Raw genomic sequence first — 16,880 nt, 5'->3', positions numbered from 1 at the left:
AAAGTCGATCTATAGTCTTTCCCTTCCGGGTGGTTAGGCCTGAATGTTAAAATGTACTGTAATGAAAAAATTTTGTCACCGAGGTGCATTGAGTATGAATGGTCTGGAGACGAAATAGGCAGACGTTCCCCTCTACCGGGGTAGTAGGCCAGAAAGGCCAGGCGCGGATCCAGACCTCAAAATAGGTGATGGGCAAGTCTAAAAAAGACTAGTTTACCTCGCCTTGAGCTACTGATAGCTGATTTTTTGTATGTTGGTAGTGATGATGTAATGGTTACTTACGCTAAATGCAAATTTTGCATCCCAAGCCCTCCGGACTAACATTTTTAACAACTTTATTTTATTTATTTTACAATAGGCTGGTACTTACACCCCCAGACAGAATAGAATAGAATACATATAGCAATTTGAAAGAGCTTTTTAAGCTACAGCTATTTAAGTCCTTTCTTGCCAAAACATGTTTTGCAGTGTTTCAGATGTCCTATTTTTTTTTATGAAATACAAACGGAAAAGACTCGCTCAATATTGAGGTAATTTAACAGCGCATCAGAATACGAGTATAACCAACTAAGATTTAAAATATTTGATCAAAATAAGTATAATTAAAAAAAACTGGCCAAGTGCGAGTTAGACTTGCGTACAAGTCTACTTAACTGAGATAGTTTTCCTTTTAATTTCGTCATATAGTACTACATCCGTGATTTTTTTCATATTTTTTGGACCAACCATATTTAGCCAGCAGGTGGGGAGGACACACTTGAGTCTAACAAAAAGTACCACTTTGAAGCTTAATATGTCTTAAACCAATCACTGAGTCGAAAATGGTTTGAGCATAGGTACCTATAATATTTTTAAAAGACCTAATCAGCGATACCTCAAACTATCGAAATAACGGGGAAAAAATATCATGCCCACGTTACGTGTATGGGAGGACCCAAAAAAATTTATTTTATTTTACTACTTTGTCGGGACTACTCGGGACCATAAATTTGTATATCTATGCGAAATATCAGCTTGACATCTTTACCCGTTTCTGAGTAAAAGGGTGGTGATAGACAGACAGACGGACAACAAAGTGATCATATAGGTTCCTTTTTTTTATTTTGAGGTACGGTACCCTAAAAATACGTAGTTTAGTGATGAAATTTTGTAAGTGGAACTTTTCTATTGCTCATCACTCTCGTGAGTGTTATATTAAGGCTTTTTTTTTTATAAATGATTATCACTCCACAGACTTTATGTCCGTGCCTTTTGAAGAGTGGTAATTTTTATGAGATAGTTTTTAATTCTTTTACCTATCTACTTTCTATATTCTTATATTAAGGCTAAAGTTGTTAAGTTTGTTAATCTTTCACGAGAAAACTGACACCCTGAACTTAAATTCAGGTTACTTTTTATGCAGAATTCCCAAGAGAAAACTTTTTAAAGCAAAGCGATGCAAGCGGGAATAGGTATTGACTTACTAATTTAAGAAAAGTTCAGTATACCTATCTAAATTGCAGAAATTATAGTACCCCTGATTTTTTTATACTTATGTTGTTTGGGATCCTTCTCATATTATAATTCTAAGTTTGCAGCATTTTTTATGACCTCGCGTTAAGTTATGGCTGAAAACCCAGATTTTAAATTTTTTTAGGGTTCCGTAAGTCTACTAGGAACCCTTATAGTTTCTTCATGTTTGTCCTGGTTCGTTCTCCGCCGTTTCTGCACAGATTGCCACGAATTAAAATTGGTGGATAGATGTAGGTATAATGATAATCCAAAAATTTGTTATAATTGTCGAAAAATTATATTTTTTTACCCCCCCTCTCATGAAGCAAAAAGTAAATTTGAAAAAAATATATTCAATCAGGGTAGATTCAATCGGGTATCGTTAAAAAGGTATTTTTAAATACAACAAAATTGCCTATTACACTAAAAATGTGGATCAAACCCCCCAGTCACGAGATATATTAATACAAAGTTAAAATTAAAGCGTCCCCTTTTTAAATGGGTTTTGAATTTCAAATTTCAAATTTATTAATTTAACTAATACACATTTAACATTTGAAACACTGCGATTCTCACACTAGGCAAGCCTGTGACGTGAGGATCAGATTACGGGATATTACATACGAATACCTAGGGTTTATAGAGTTAAGTCAGTTAGAATTATTTATCAACAAGCCCTCCTTTGGAGGTGGAAATAAATATTGAAGTATCTATATAGCATAACCTGAAATTATCACCACCAACATAAATAAAAAACGGCCAAAGTGATAAAATAACTAAATTATAATATTAAATTCCCATGGTGTGATATGGCAAGTCATTTAGGTTATGGGCATGCCCATCTTGCCCATATGGGTGGATCCGCGCCTGAGAAAGGCCCACCGATTTATAAAAACTAGTTGCAGTCTCAATTTTCACTAGACTCAATTTAATAAGGCAAAGCGTTCGTTTCATAGAAAATGATTTGTTTACATACTAAAATGACAGCTTCAATTCAAAGAATATCCGGATTCAGGATTTGATCCTCTGACCAACGATCAAATGGACTTGCCCTAAAGATGTACTTTTCCTGCATACCTAAGTAAACAAATCGGAATACTAAAATGGCGGATTAGGGATGTATACAACTGCGTTTAGTCGATAACTTAGGTATCGATAAATGCAGTGAATGATTTAAGTATCGATATTTTTTTACATACCTATCTTGGTTGCAAAAATTAATTTAATATAGGTAATTATAATATTATGTCATAATATTGAGGAGTGGTGGTAGCTCAGTCGGGGTGAGCACCAACCACAACTCCTCAATATTGTAGCAGTGGTAGCTCATTAGGGTAAAGGCCCGCTTCTCACCCCAGAGATGCGGGTTCGATTCCTGCCCCTGACATGTATCTTGTTCTTTGAATTTAAGTACAATGTATACCATCGCTCTTACGGTGAAGGAAAACATTTTGATGTGTGAACCTACCAACCCGCAGAGAACCAGTGTCGTGGGAAATGGTATAAGCTTAGGAAGGGACTTTAAACTGGAATTCAGCGCATTAATCAGTGTACTAACCACAGCACCTTTCGGTTGTCATTATGAAAAGTAATACATCAAAATTAAAAGAATAAACCAGTTTTGAGAAATATGTAGTTTAATTTATTATAAGATTAATATCAGCCGCTCGTCCCCACAATAGAATTCCGTAAGACATAACACTATGAAAATAACAAAAATACACAAGCTTGGCTGTAGCTACATCTGTTAACTATCTAATGGATCTAACCGCATAAGCTGCAGAACTCAATCTGCCGGCTATCCTCTCAATGTGGGGTCCCCATTAGAACTTTGAGTCAATTGTAATACCCAGGAATACAGTTTCATTTACTAACTGTAGCTTATCGTTATTTAATGTCAAATTTGTCTCTACTTGTCTTACATTAGGCAAATTGAATTTAATACATTTCGTTTTCTTGGAGTTAAGAGCTAAATTATTTACAGTGAACCAATTAGCAACTATGGAAAGAGCACTGTTTGCATTGACAAAATTGTCTTCTTGTCGCTTCACATCACATGAGCTGGTGGATGGTTGTGGACAACCCATAATATTCTCTATGCTCAACAATGAGGGGGTGCTGTGCTGGAGCGAGGGCTTGCAATCAATGCTGGTTGGGAGGAATGATTTAGCTGAAGAGAAAATAAAATGTAATGTAATAGAACACTTACAGCAGTTAAAATTAACTAACTTCTTTGAAGATAGTAAAATATCTGGATTATGATCTTAATTCTACTAATAAACCCAAGTTTTATAATATAATTTATGTGTCTATATTTTAGATGTGCCGCGGAATAATAAATAATTATTGTCAGTACGATTTATGAACCAATGAAATACTAACTAGTAATAATGGCTTTTTTAAAGAATTAAACTATTTATTGTAGCTATGGTGTACTTATTTCTTTTATGCTCAAAGAATTATCTTGGATTCACTATAGACATATTTTTTTCTTTAATTATTACAATAATTGGTATAATCAAAAACTTCATACTATAGTAAATATTGTTGGTACTGCATCATCTCTCAATCTGACAATATTGAGGGTCTTGTTGAATGCATGGTCTGCAAAGTGCAACGAGCAGCATAAATATCTTTAGTGCCTGGTGTAATATTTTCACGACCAATATTTTCCGACCATTTCTTTTGTTTGGATTTGTTTCTTGGTAAACTAAAACCAGGAAAAAATGTTTTATTTAATTAACCGTGATAACTAATGAAAAAAAAAATATCGATATGACAAGGCCCAACACTAGCGACAACATTTAGACTCCCGATGTGAATGTAAAATCGAGGTAATTGGGGCATTTAAAACGCAGGATTTATAGTATTCAAAGTACATGGGTTTCTTACATTTAATAATAAGATTTAGATACGATGTTTTGAGCACATTCAATAATGTTACAACTTACCGATGAAATGTAAGGTTCGGCCTGTTTTTGCTTCGGCATAGCCCACAATTTCTTACGGAACACTTCATAGCACAGTCTAACAATGTTTTTCTATTTAACACACAGTTTTAAACAGCAATTCAAAAATACAGTCTCATGGTGCTGGTTGAGGTATGGTCTCGTCAGGATCTGATGAGGGCAGTAACACGGTGGCACACATCACAAACTCATACCTTGTTCTAGGAGCAGGGTCTACCCTGGTGCATTTCCATGACCACTTTTCACTAGTGTCCCATCGGTTTCGGTGCTAAGCGGAATAGCACCATTAACCATTTTTATTCTGAGATATCATCACTACTTATTCTGATTTACCCAACATAAAATCACGCCATCTATTGAAATCATTTTTTTAAATTAGGTTTTGCCTATGATGTAATCCCCAAATTTAAGGGTAAAACCAAAATAATTATATTTTAACCTTTTTTATACCTATTATATTAAAAGACCTATTCAACGATACCCTACCCACACCATCAAAATAACCGGAAAAAATATCAGCCCCAATTTACTTGTATGAGACAGGGAGTACCACAATTATTTTTTTTGGGGTACTCCCCATCTATGCGAAATATTAGCTTGATATCTTTACGCGTTTCTGATAAAAAGGGCGGTGACAGACAGTCAGTCAGACAGACGGACAACAAAGAGATCCTATAACGGTTGTTTTTTTCCTTTTGAGGTACGAAACCCTAAAAATAAGAAAAAATATTATGCTGCTACCAAAAAATGTACTTAGTTACAGGTATTAAAAAAGCGGTATATACTAAACAAATTATAAACAAACAAAAATCTTAATGGAAAGTATCGTAGGTGGGGACCAAATTGACCGCCACTCAAGGCCGTTTTCTAAGTAACATTCAGCTAAATGGTGAACCCTCTGCTGGTCCCCGCCTACGATACTTTCCATTAACATTGGGACTTGCTTTCATGTTTTTAGCGTGCAGTCGGGTTTTTTGTTTGTTTGTAATTATATTTTTTATTTCGCGGGCTTCATGCCAGAGGGGCGTATGCGCAAAAAATCGGTTTTGCGTTTTTCATTCCAATCGATTCCTATACTGGTAATACACGTTCTGTAATTTTTTTGAAATTTTCAGTTAAATAGATTTTGAGATATTAATAAATAACATAAAGGCGTATACGATGTAACAATAATTTTGTGTCGTGTCAAAAAGGCGTATAGACGGCGTATAAACATCAGTAGGACGCATTTAAATAATTTCGTCATGTCAGAGAGGCGTATAGACGGCGTATAAACATCACTGGGGCGCATTCAAATGATTATCGCCATGTCATAAAGACGTATGTGCATATTGGTAACAAAATATAATGACAATATGTTTTCAATGTTGATATTGATGCCTAGTCCTTTCCAATCCAGAGTTTTAAATACATCTTCCAATGCATCACGGAACAGTATCGGAGAAATTACGTCCTCCTCCCTCACGCCCCTTTGCCTATGGATAAATCTTGTGGCTGGTTCTATACTTCGACAGTAATCGTTTCAGTGTCATTTGGCACTTCAGCGCCTCGATGTATCTACCTATTTGACATAATAATATCTGCAAGGATGCCAGAATAGCCCAGATCTCGACAGAGTAAAAATTTTCGTAGTCTACGAAAGCTAGGCACAGAGGCCGATTATATTCTTCCTTCTTCTGTATAATCTGCCGAACTGTGTGTATGTGGTCTACGGTGCTATAACTCCCATGAAATCCAGCATGCTCCAGCGGCTGAAATTCACCAAATCAAGTTTCGTGATGACTGTTATAAATGTACATAAACATCTTATTCACGTGGTCAAGAGTGTGATCAGTCTATAGGTTTTTAAGAGCAATTTGTCTCCTTTCTTGAAAAACAACAGACCTACACATCTGGGGTTCTGGGTGTTGCGCATGTGAAGCGTACAATCGGGCATAAGGGTGAATTTCCCGCGGTCAAAAATTGAGTGGCATCAATGAAATCGGTACTAAAAAACCAAGTTATAATTTTTTAATATTTTTTTCCGGTTAAGTGAAATAGTTATCTATGTGTAGCACTAAATATTTTATTAATAGGATTAATGGATATTTAAAAAAAAAAATTAAACCTCCAAATCTTTCATTGCCGTGTCTGTCCCCACGTTACCACGTTTTGTATTATTCTTCATTGATGAAAAAATATTGAGTATTGATAGTTAAACTTAGTTTCATTTGATACATTAATAGTTAAAGTATTGTCACGGAATACATTTATTGTCCTACCAACTGACACTCAGCTACATCAGCTGCCATCTGCCTGCCCCCCTGATGAGATTCAGCCACCTACTACAACCTGCAACAACGAGCCCGCCGTCGCGACGAGTAGTGTCCTACTAACTGACACTCAGCTGCCACCAGCCTGCACTCTTCATGTGAACGAGCCAGCTAGTACAGCCTGCAACGACGAGCCAGCTACTACAGTCTGCAACGACGAGCCAGCCGTCCCGACGAGCAGCCCGTCACCGTGCGACCGGTCCGAGATTGCCCTGTCTTCAACACCGAGTACCTGCCTGCTTCGAGAAGCTCCTTATGAGACAATTGTCTTCTCAGATAAGCTAGGTAGCAAAATGGGTCACATGTTAAATGACTATCTTAAACAAAAAGTCATTAATATATGTATGCCAGGGGCTTCTTATAACCAAATTGTAGATAGAATTTTGTCAGGACAATACAGTGCAAACACTACATTAGTATTGTTAATTGGAAACAGCTTAGATGTGACAGAAAATGACTTAATAAGATGCTATGACGCCCTTTCTACCATGGAAATCAAGAAAACGATAATCTGTGCTTTTCCCTATTCCGCTTCACGGTCTCATAAGCAGAACACTCAGATACATGAGTGATTTTTTTTTTTTTTTTTTTTTTTTTTTTTTTGAGGGTAGTCAATGGATACACTTGTGTATTTGTTTTCGTATTAAATAAATTCAAAATATCTTGTTTATTTACGTTTATTTGAACACTGTTTATACCAAAAGTATACTTACTTATTACTCCATCAAAGTAAACAAAAGATACTGGCTTATGCACTTTAATTAACAACTTCATCCAATCCACTGCTGACACATCAAAAATCTATCACAACATGAAGAAGAGAACCAACAGCAAGCCCACACAGGCATCACCCGACCCAGTGGCTGCCATCAACAAGTTGGAGGCCATGATGAGCCAGGGGCTGGCCGCCTTTGATGCTCGCCTGGCCGCCACCAGCACCACCACTCCCAGCCTGGATCAGCTGGCAGCAGACTTCCGGAGCTTCAGGGAGTGCATGCTCCAAGCACTCGATCTCCTGAGGACGCAGATATCAGCTGTTGCCCAGGTCTCCGATGATCTCGACAACCAGGGGAGACGAAAGTTCCTGCTCTTCCGTGGTGTTAGTGATTCCCCTGATGAAGAGACCTCCACTGTTGTGACGGCTGTGTGTGTTGAGAAACTCGGTCTCAGTGACTTCAAGCAGTCCCAGATAAAACAGTGCTTCCGACTTCACAGTGGCTCTCATTCAGCGACAGACCGACCACGTCCCATTCTGGTCCGGTTTAGTGAGAGGGCTACAAGGGCACTTGTGTGGGACAAGAAAAAGGTGCTCAAAGGCACGGCGATCTCCATCTGCGAGTTCCTGACAGCGAGAAGACGAGACATCTTCCTTGAAGCCCGTCGCCGGTTTGGCATGAAAAACTGCTGGACACAGGATGGCAATGTCTTCCTCAAGTCTCCGGACGGTGGTCACAAGATCCGTCTCAACTCCAGGCAGGACCTCGACGCGATACCGGTGCCCGCCCAGACCCCGGCGCCCACACAGACCCAGGCAGACGGGGCATCTCGACCAGCACTGGACCGGGCTGCAAAAAAGACCAAATTAGGTGCTACAGGACACAAAAATGTGTGAGACTCTAAATTATTGATTTATAGTAAATCGTTTACCAACCTAATTTGTTTCCCAGTACACATTGTTGTAGGTATTAAGCCGCCTACTAAAAATAAGTCCAAGCTGTCCACTTCATAAGTACCTATGTACGTAGTTACTTCAAGTTTCTTGATATGCCACAGCACCTTAGTTCTTATTGCTGTATTGTTTCTTATGTGTATTTGTAGCTAATATCCCTTTTGCCCCCGTTTTCTTGAAAATGTTTAATATTACACAGTACAGTCTTTTAAAATTACCTACCCGCAGCATTTTTGTTTTGTTGATTATTTTTGACTTTGACAGTGACAGTTTGGAACAGTGACACTGACAGATTTAAGTCATGTGATCGCATCTGTATAATGTTGCCACATGATATAAATGAAATTACTCACCTTTTTGCTCTGTGTTTTTTGTTTATATTCATTACATATCAATAAGTTCATGTTCTGAGAAACTATGTTTGTGTTGCAGGATCTCTTCTCATCTCAGTGCGCTGGCGGTGGATGTGGATAAAGTGTGTTTAGGTTACAGTAAATTGAGTAATAGTTATAGTAAATAGTAATTGTATAATAATTTTATAACATAAGTATTTATTATATATTATTTATTTATATTTCATCGTCATCGTCACATATATTATTACTTTTTAGCTTATGGATTTATCGATTGATTCTGATTTGTTTTACTCATTGGACTCGATTGATAACCTTTCAGATGCATCCAGTGACTGCGTTCATCTCAGTGATCTGCTTCACAACTCTTTTTCTCCATTCCCTAAGAATCTTAATCTCTGCCACATTAACGCTCAAAGCATTCCTTCCCATTACTCTGAACTTCTTTCAACCTTCACCAGCAGTTGTATTCATGCGTGCCTAGTGTCGGAATCATTCCTTAAACCGTCGCTGCCTACAACATCTTTCTCCTTGCCAGGTTACATTCTGATAAGAAACGACCGGATCGATAAGGGCTGTGGAGGGGTAGCTATTTACCTTCGTGCTGACATAAAGTACAAAATACTTGCAACTTCCTCGCCTCACTATAGCAAAGGTATGGAATTCATCCTCCTGGAACTCAATTTCAATACTGTGAAATTTATGTTGGGTGTGGTTTATGCCCCTCCCAATTCCGACTACTTTGACACGCTTGAACAACTGCTTGGCACACATCTGCCGGAATATGAACATGCGGTCCTCATGGGTGATTTTAACACCTGCCTTCTGCAAGATAACACCCGTTCCCGTAAGCTTCTTACATTAACTTCTTCTTTAAACCTACATATTCCTAAACTTGACCCCACTCACCACGTAAATGACTCTCATACCCTTATTGATCATATTTTAAGGCTGTCACTAAAGCTGGAAGAAAATCAGAATCTGTCAAATCTAGTGAGGGGGGGTTGAGGTATGCGGGGCGTTCTACGGACAATGACATGAAATTTTAACATAGTACTCGAAAACATAAAAGTGAAGACATGCCACTTTGTTAAAAATATACTAAGTAAGTAATATTGTTTTGTGATACGAAAATATTTTTTTTAATTTGAAAGTATTTTTAATATTTAATAATTAATTATATATAAAGTCGTACCCGTGCCGATATTTATACAGGTTGTTGCAAAAAGGGTTTAATACTATGCCGAAACCTACGTGTGCAGCATGTTATTGATGTTATTTCTAAGCCAGGAAATGAAATCAGAATGTAAAAAAATCGCGAAAATATTATCAGAGTTTAATAGTTCAGGGTGTTGTATTAAACTCTGCCCCCGTGTAATAAAAAAAGTATAGTTAGCCGAAAGGGCGTTACTCAGGCGTCACTCTGAAAAACTTTTATCCTACGTAATTTTTTATATTCATGAAAAAAACGCTTCTTCATATAATTTTTTTTTGGTCACGTGACCTTTTAGTTAGACGACCTGTTTTTTTTTGGTGTTTCAAAAGCAGAACAGTAGTTTGCAGAACTCTGCATATACAGGGTGTCACAAAAGGTTACGTAGCTGGCAAAGGGATATGGGGAGGTCACCAGAAAAATAATAACATGTAAGTACCCCCGCAAGGGAGTACATTAGTACAAGGCGAGAGTGTGTATTTTTTTTTTAAGTACTTATGTGTATTTGGGATATGATAGAAATAATATTTTTGTTTCTTAAAAACCAAAAAATTTACACCTTGCTGCGCTCTTTTGCTCACTGTAAGTACACCTACAAATATTGCTGTATTAAAAAAAACGGTTTTGTTGTTATAACGATTATAAAAAAAAAGTTATTTTCATGTCAAGGAGTCATTTACCTAATTACGATTTCACTCAACAGCAGGTGAACTGAAAAAATAAGTTCTAGTTCTATCATCACTTTAGATCGCAAACATCGTAACTCCACTTTTCTCGGCGAAAAGTACTCTTTGGTGTCAATAGAAACGTTTTTTGAATTCACATGTTTTCCTCTTTATTCGAAAAAAAAAACTGTATTCCGCATTTTACCATTTGTTTTCCTCTAAACCCCAAACCGTGATTTTTAAACAAGAAAACTTAGTAATTATACCCTTTATTCTCATATACAACGTGCGATGTAGGCGAACGTGAACGAAAACTATGCAATAAGCCTTTGTTTTTATTACTACTTTAGTAAATTACAATAACATACTCAACAATGTTAATTTTTTTTTGCAATGTTATTTTGTTAAATTAAGATCTAATATTTTATTAACATGAAGTTACTTTCAACTTTTTTTTTGCATCTATGCGTCGAATCACAGCATGACGGCTGCTGCAGCTTCCTGCTGTCCTGTCCTCCAACCAATCCCACCAGTACTGCAGGTTGCGTCGAATACGAGCCATTCTCTTCGACTTGACAAGACAGGTGCTCCCGGAAGGATCATAGATCGCACGGAACCCGTACCGTATAGAGGCAACGGACTCCTTTGCAACAGCCCCCCAGATTCGGAAGCAGCCCATGCACTGCATGGCGAGCACAGCTGCAGCAATTTTTTCGTAATGAATCATTGGGATGTCATCCCCGAAGGAGGTTCTCAGCCTACCTCACGACCTGTGTGACATTAGAAAAATGCACTGTGCTAACGCCGTTTGCGAGCTTGATTTGCAGGACCGCGTTGTATGCCAAGTTCCACAGCAGAGGGGTCCAAGACCTACCGCTGTGGAACTCCGCAACTGAACTTCTTCAGTGAAAACAAACCCTCTCCCCTGTTGGACACGTATGACCTCTGTCAATTTTCTGCAGATGACGAGATAGAGAAGACAAGTGATGGTATACAAGAGCCGCCCTAAAGGTTCGCCCTCTAGGGGATAGAGTTGAACGCGGTTACTATTTTTAAGCAAACAGCCAGCGCAACAACTCGCCCGTGGTTCTGCTCCTTCTTATCCTGCTCCTTATCCTGCTCCGACAGTGAACGAACGCAAAGTATTGTACCCACTATTCGAATCCGCATTTCGGATGCCAAACTGACTGTCCGAAAGGTCGAAACCGTACCACCACAGAGGTATGACTCGTTCGAAGAGCTCATCAGGCTCTTACAGCAATCAGATGTGTCGGTACACTGAAAGATAATCTACAGGCCTGCTTTATTTATTTAGGAGCACTAATGGCCTCCTTTCAGTCATTGAGTCACTGGCACTCAGGCTGCGGTTGAACAGGAAGATAGACCGTCTAAACAAATCATTTTTAGGCTAGTTAAAAAAAACTTTAGGTGGGTAGTATGCCAACTAGAACTACAAATAAAACAGTATTTTTGTCTCCTCTAAAATTTGGTCACGAGGAGTTACGATGATTACGATCTAAGGTAACGCTGACGATATTTTATACAAGGTATTGAAAAAAGGGTATAAAGCTTAGCCAAAAGTGGATTTAGGTGCCATTCTGATCCACTTTTCTTCTACAATTTTGAAAATTTACGTAGCAAAACCTTTTACATAGAAACTTATTCGATCACGTGACTTTTTACTATAGAGACCGAATTTATTTTTCGAGAATTTCCAAAACTTGGAGAACAAAAGTTGTTCAGAATAACCCCTGAGTCAAACCCTTTCGGCACAGTATACCCTTTTTGCAACATCCTGTATAGGTAATATCAGGTTTATAAAAGACCTGGGCCTGTAGAGTGAGACTCGGCATGGGGAGTCATAATTCATAATTTATAGATCTTTTAGGTTGCAGTGGCGAATGGGCACTGGTAGCCCTGCCCTTTTCTATAACTATAACTATAGGTAATTTTATGACAATTTAAAAATGGTATAACATTTATCTATTTGAAAAAATCATTAAAAATATACATTACCTATCACCCTAATTTAAAAAAAAAATTCAGCCCTTACTTTGAACTTATAACACCCCTCTATTTCCTTCAGGGGTTAAAAAACCTGTGTATTTAATATTTTCTTATGAGTTTTTTTTTTAAAACTAGGCTCTTACATAGTTGTACATAATATTATGCGGTATTTTATTCCACTTGTAACGCATAAAATTCATAGCTACAGTAAACATTTCATTTTTTTCATGGCGAGATACAGTCGCACTTAACCGCTTTTTTGCAAAGCTTGTTAAATAGATTTAAAAAATTATGTAAATTTTAGATCTTCAATTTTTAAAAATACTTACTTATTTTTAACAACCTGTAGTGTACAGACTACAGACTACCACATCTTAAAATATATATATTTTTAATTAACTACGGTTTTTGGTTTCAAATAAAACAAATTATGAACTTACTTTTCAACACCCTGTATATTGTGTAGCTTACCTAGCATACACAACCGTTAAAATAAAATAAATTACCCCTCAGAATATAAACAGGCTCGCGCTTTGGCATACTGCATTGACCGTATAGTTCTTATTCGGAGAATCTAATAAGTGTCATTATGTGCAATGTTTACCTTTATCTATGCATCTGTAACTCTATAGTAAAAAATGTAAACAAATCGAAAAGGCGAAATGTTTTCTAAGAATTTTCGGCTTTTCTGCATCTAAAATGATTAGAAAATTAACTTTCCATAGCAAATGCATATGTATTATAACACTTGTAGTCATAATTTGTTGATTTAATCAGTTTTTGTGAAATATTTGATAAAAAATAAAATGGCGTGGGTATCGCTCCTAACAGGCCGCCACCAGGGCGACGACTGAAGAAATCTGAAATCTGTCACGGTGTCATCATTTTTAAACCGGAATTTATTAGTTTTTTGCAAAAAAAGTTGACTTCTGGTCCATTAAATCCAACTCTTTAAGGTAACTTTGTTAAGAATTTAATTACCTACACATACATATAAGATTCCATGAAAATGGGCCCTCTGATTTCGAGGGTTTTTTCATAATAAGTCAAAAAATGGCAAAAGACATGGTGTGTTTGCAATTTTTTTAACATACTTATTATAATCCTGCACCAATTTATAAGCAACTAACATGTTCAGTATACCCTCTGCTACAAAATATATTTTTATCAATGTGATAGAAGCCACCGTTTTTCCAATCTAATCAAGTATATCATGCCGACTTTAGCATTTTAGCTTTAGGGATCCCCTTAACTTCTAGCAGTGAACGGATTGCAACCCATGGGCAGTTTACTGCCTCTGGATTCTCCCATCACGATCTTATATTTGCTTCCTACAAATTAAGAATTCCCAAAATGAAACCTAAAATAATATTTCAGCGTAACTTTGCGAGTATGGACCATGAAAAACTGGCTATCGATGCTGCTAGAACCGACTGGACACAAATAGAGCGTATCGACAATATCGATGATAAGGTCGAGTGCTTTAATAGCCTCGTCACCGACCTTCTTGATCGTCATGCGCCTCTCCATCCAGTCCGCATGAAGCGGCCCCCAGCCCCCTGGCTGACAGCTGCGATACGTAAACAGCAGGCATACCGTGACGCACTGCGCCGCAAACATAAGAAGGATCCATCGGAGGCCAACTGGATCAATTTCAAATTCGCGCGAAATCGCTGCAATCAGATGATCCGTAATGCAAAGCGCCGCCACATCCACTCGTCTGTTGAAAACTGTTCAGCCAAAAACCTTTGGCGGTTTCTTCACTCTCTGGGACTTGGAAGGTGTAGGAAGGACCTGCCACTGTCTGTTGACAAGGACGGGCTCAACCAACACTTCTCATCCCCTCCCCATATCCTGGATCCTCTCACTAAAGCACTCACTATCACCAACATTCAAGCCTTGCCAATCGTAGCATCTACTCCTTTCTATTTCACACCGGTTACTGAGTCAGATATTAAAAAGATTATCCTCTCTATCCCTAGCAAAGCAGTTGGCAGTGACGGCATTGGTCGTGACATGCTGCTTCCGATTCTCTCTTCTATCCTCTCTTCTATTACTTCCATCATCAATTTTTCTTTATCCTCAGGCACGTTTCCCCTCCTCTGGAAATTAGCCTTCATGGTCCCTGTCCCAAAAATTTCTGTGCCTGTGGAATTTAAACACTACCGGCCTATATCAATTCTCCCGTTTCTTTCTAAGGTACTGGAACGTGTAGTCTTGCGACAGTTCTCGTGCTTTCTCTCTTCTAACAATCTCTTAAACCCCCTTCAATCGGGATTTCGTCCATCCCACAGTACTTGCTCTGCTCTAATAAAAATTACTGATGACCTTCGTAAGGCTGTGGACGATAGCCAATTAACTCTCCTAACACTTCTTGATTTCAGCAACGCTTTCAACTGTGTGGATCATGATATCCTCCTGTCCATACTCCGTTCTCTTAATATATCTGGCTCTGTAGCCGAGTGGTTTTCTTCTTATCTGAGTGGTCGCCGACAACGCATCCGGGCCGATGATATTGAATCAGACTGGTGTGATGTCACAGCCGGCGTGCCCCAAGGTGGTGTCCTTTCCCCTATCCTTTTTTCAGTATTTATCAATACCCTTGTCACTGTCCTTAAGTTCACCTCCTACCACCTGTACGCTGACGATCTTCAGCTTTACGTTTCCTGTGGTCCCGGTGAAGTTTTAGAGGCTATTGACAGGATGACTGCTGATCTCGAGGCTGTCAAAACATGGACAGCAGCTTACGGTCTCCTAGTTAATCCCACTAAAACCCAAGTTATGTTTGTTGGCATCAGGTATCACTTGGCTAGATTGCGAAACGGCCCACTACCACCAGTAACATTTGATGGAGTTTCCTTGAGTTACTGTAACAATGTTAAAAACCTGGGTCTTCACATTCAGAATAACCTGTCATGGGAATTGCAAGTTTCAGAAGTTAGTCGCAAGATCTATGCTTCGATGCATGGACTAAAACGACTGCAGAACTTCTTGCCGTACTCGACCAAAGTTACGCTAGTCAACTCCTTGTTGCTCCCTATTATTGACTACGCAGATGTGTGCTACCCTGATCTCACCGAAGAGCTACTTGATAAACTCGACCGTCTACTCAACTTATGCATTCGCTATATTTTTGGCCTGCGTAAGTATGATCACGTCTCTACATTTCGGAATCAACTCAAGTGGCTCAATATCCGTCATCGAAGGAATGCTCATATTGTTTCCCTAGTCTATGGTATAGTGTATGATCCTAATGCCCCTTCTTACTTAACAGAACGCTTCTCATTCTTCGACTGTACTGACCGTCCTCAACGGTCAAGTAGAAATATGATCTTTCGAACCCCAGAGCATAATGCGGCAGGGTATTCGGATTCTTTCACCGTGTCAGCGGTTCGCTTGTGGAACCAGTTACCATTGCATATAAGGCAATCGCAGTCCATTGAAACTTTTAAGTCTAAGGTTCGTCTGCACTACCTCCAGAAACAGAACAATCAGCTTAACTGATATAATACACATGTTTTGTTGTAAGTAGTATGTAAGTGTGATGACGATGATATTATTATATATATATATATATAAAATATTATTTTAGTTAAGTATAGTATGTATTAGGTTTATGTATTGTATAGGTAACCTATAGGTATATATTTATTATACATGTATTATATACAAGTAAGTGTATTCTAGTGTTTGTAGGTATTTTTACAAAATTATCTTTCCTCTCAGTCTTTCGCACTACCTATAACTTTCTCCACAACACCCAAGGTTAGCTGGAAGAGAATGCTGTTAGCATTAAGTTCGCCTATGTACATAATTTTATTATTGTGCAATAAAGTATTTAATAATAATAATAATGAGTTAAATATGTTGATATTTAACATGACATTTGGTCATAGGGAACAGATGATGTATTTCGATACAAATAAATTTATTCACAATTTTATTTTGACCAAGAGTACATTATTTGTACCTAAGTTTTATAAGCGACAGATAGCTAAATTGTTAGCTTACAATATTTATGACCCTGTTATAAGTAGTATAACAGAAGTAGGACCAACTGATACGATAGTTAGTAGTAATACTAATGTAAATTTAAACTGCCATGCACGACAAGAGATGAGCAACTGAGAGTTGTACACCAGAACATTCAGGGGCTTTCTCGCAAACTTCTAATGCTAGAGTTATTTTTAGAACAATACGA

At 37.9% G+C, this 16,880-nt stretch overlaps 1 protein-coding gene and 1 long non-coding RNA gene across 3 annotated transcripts in view; both read right to left on the bottom strand.

The window, feature by feature from the left end:
- LOC105397812 (venom peptide isomerase heavy chain) overlaps positions 1 to 16,880 on the bottom strand; it is a 90,872-nt gene that overhangs the window by 37,679 nt on the left and 36,313 nt on the right. The window lies entirely within an intron of this gene.
- Positions 7,434 to 8,634, bottom strand: LOC125490446. The gene is made up of 2 exons (XR_007267681.1): positions 8,424 to 8,634; positions 7,434 to 8,337 (listed from the first exon to the last, which is right to left on the bottom strand). It is a non-coding gene; the product is annotated as an uncharacterized LOC125490446 (long non-coding RNA).

Source organism: Plutella xylostella, chromosome 23 (assembly GCF_932276165.1).
Source record: "Plutella xylostella chromosome 23, ilPluXylo3.1, whole genome shotgun sequence".
Classification (NCBI taxonomy): Eukaryota; Metazoa; Arthropoda; class Insecta; order Lepidoptera; family Plutellidae; genus Plutella; species Plutella xylostella.
Note: the sequence above shows the minus strand (reverse complement) of the source record. Positions and strands in the feature narration are given on the sequence as shown.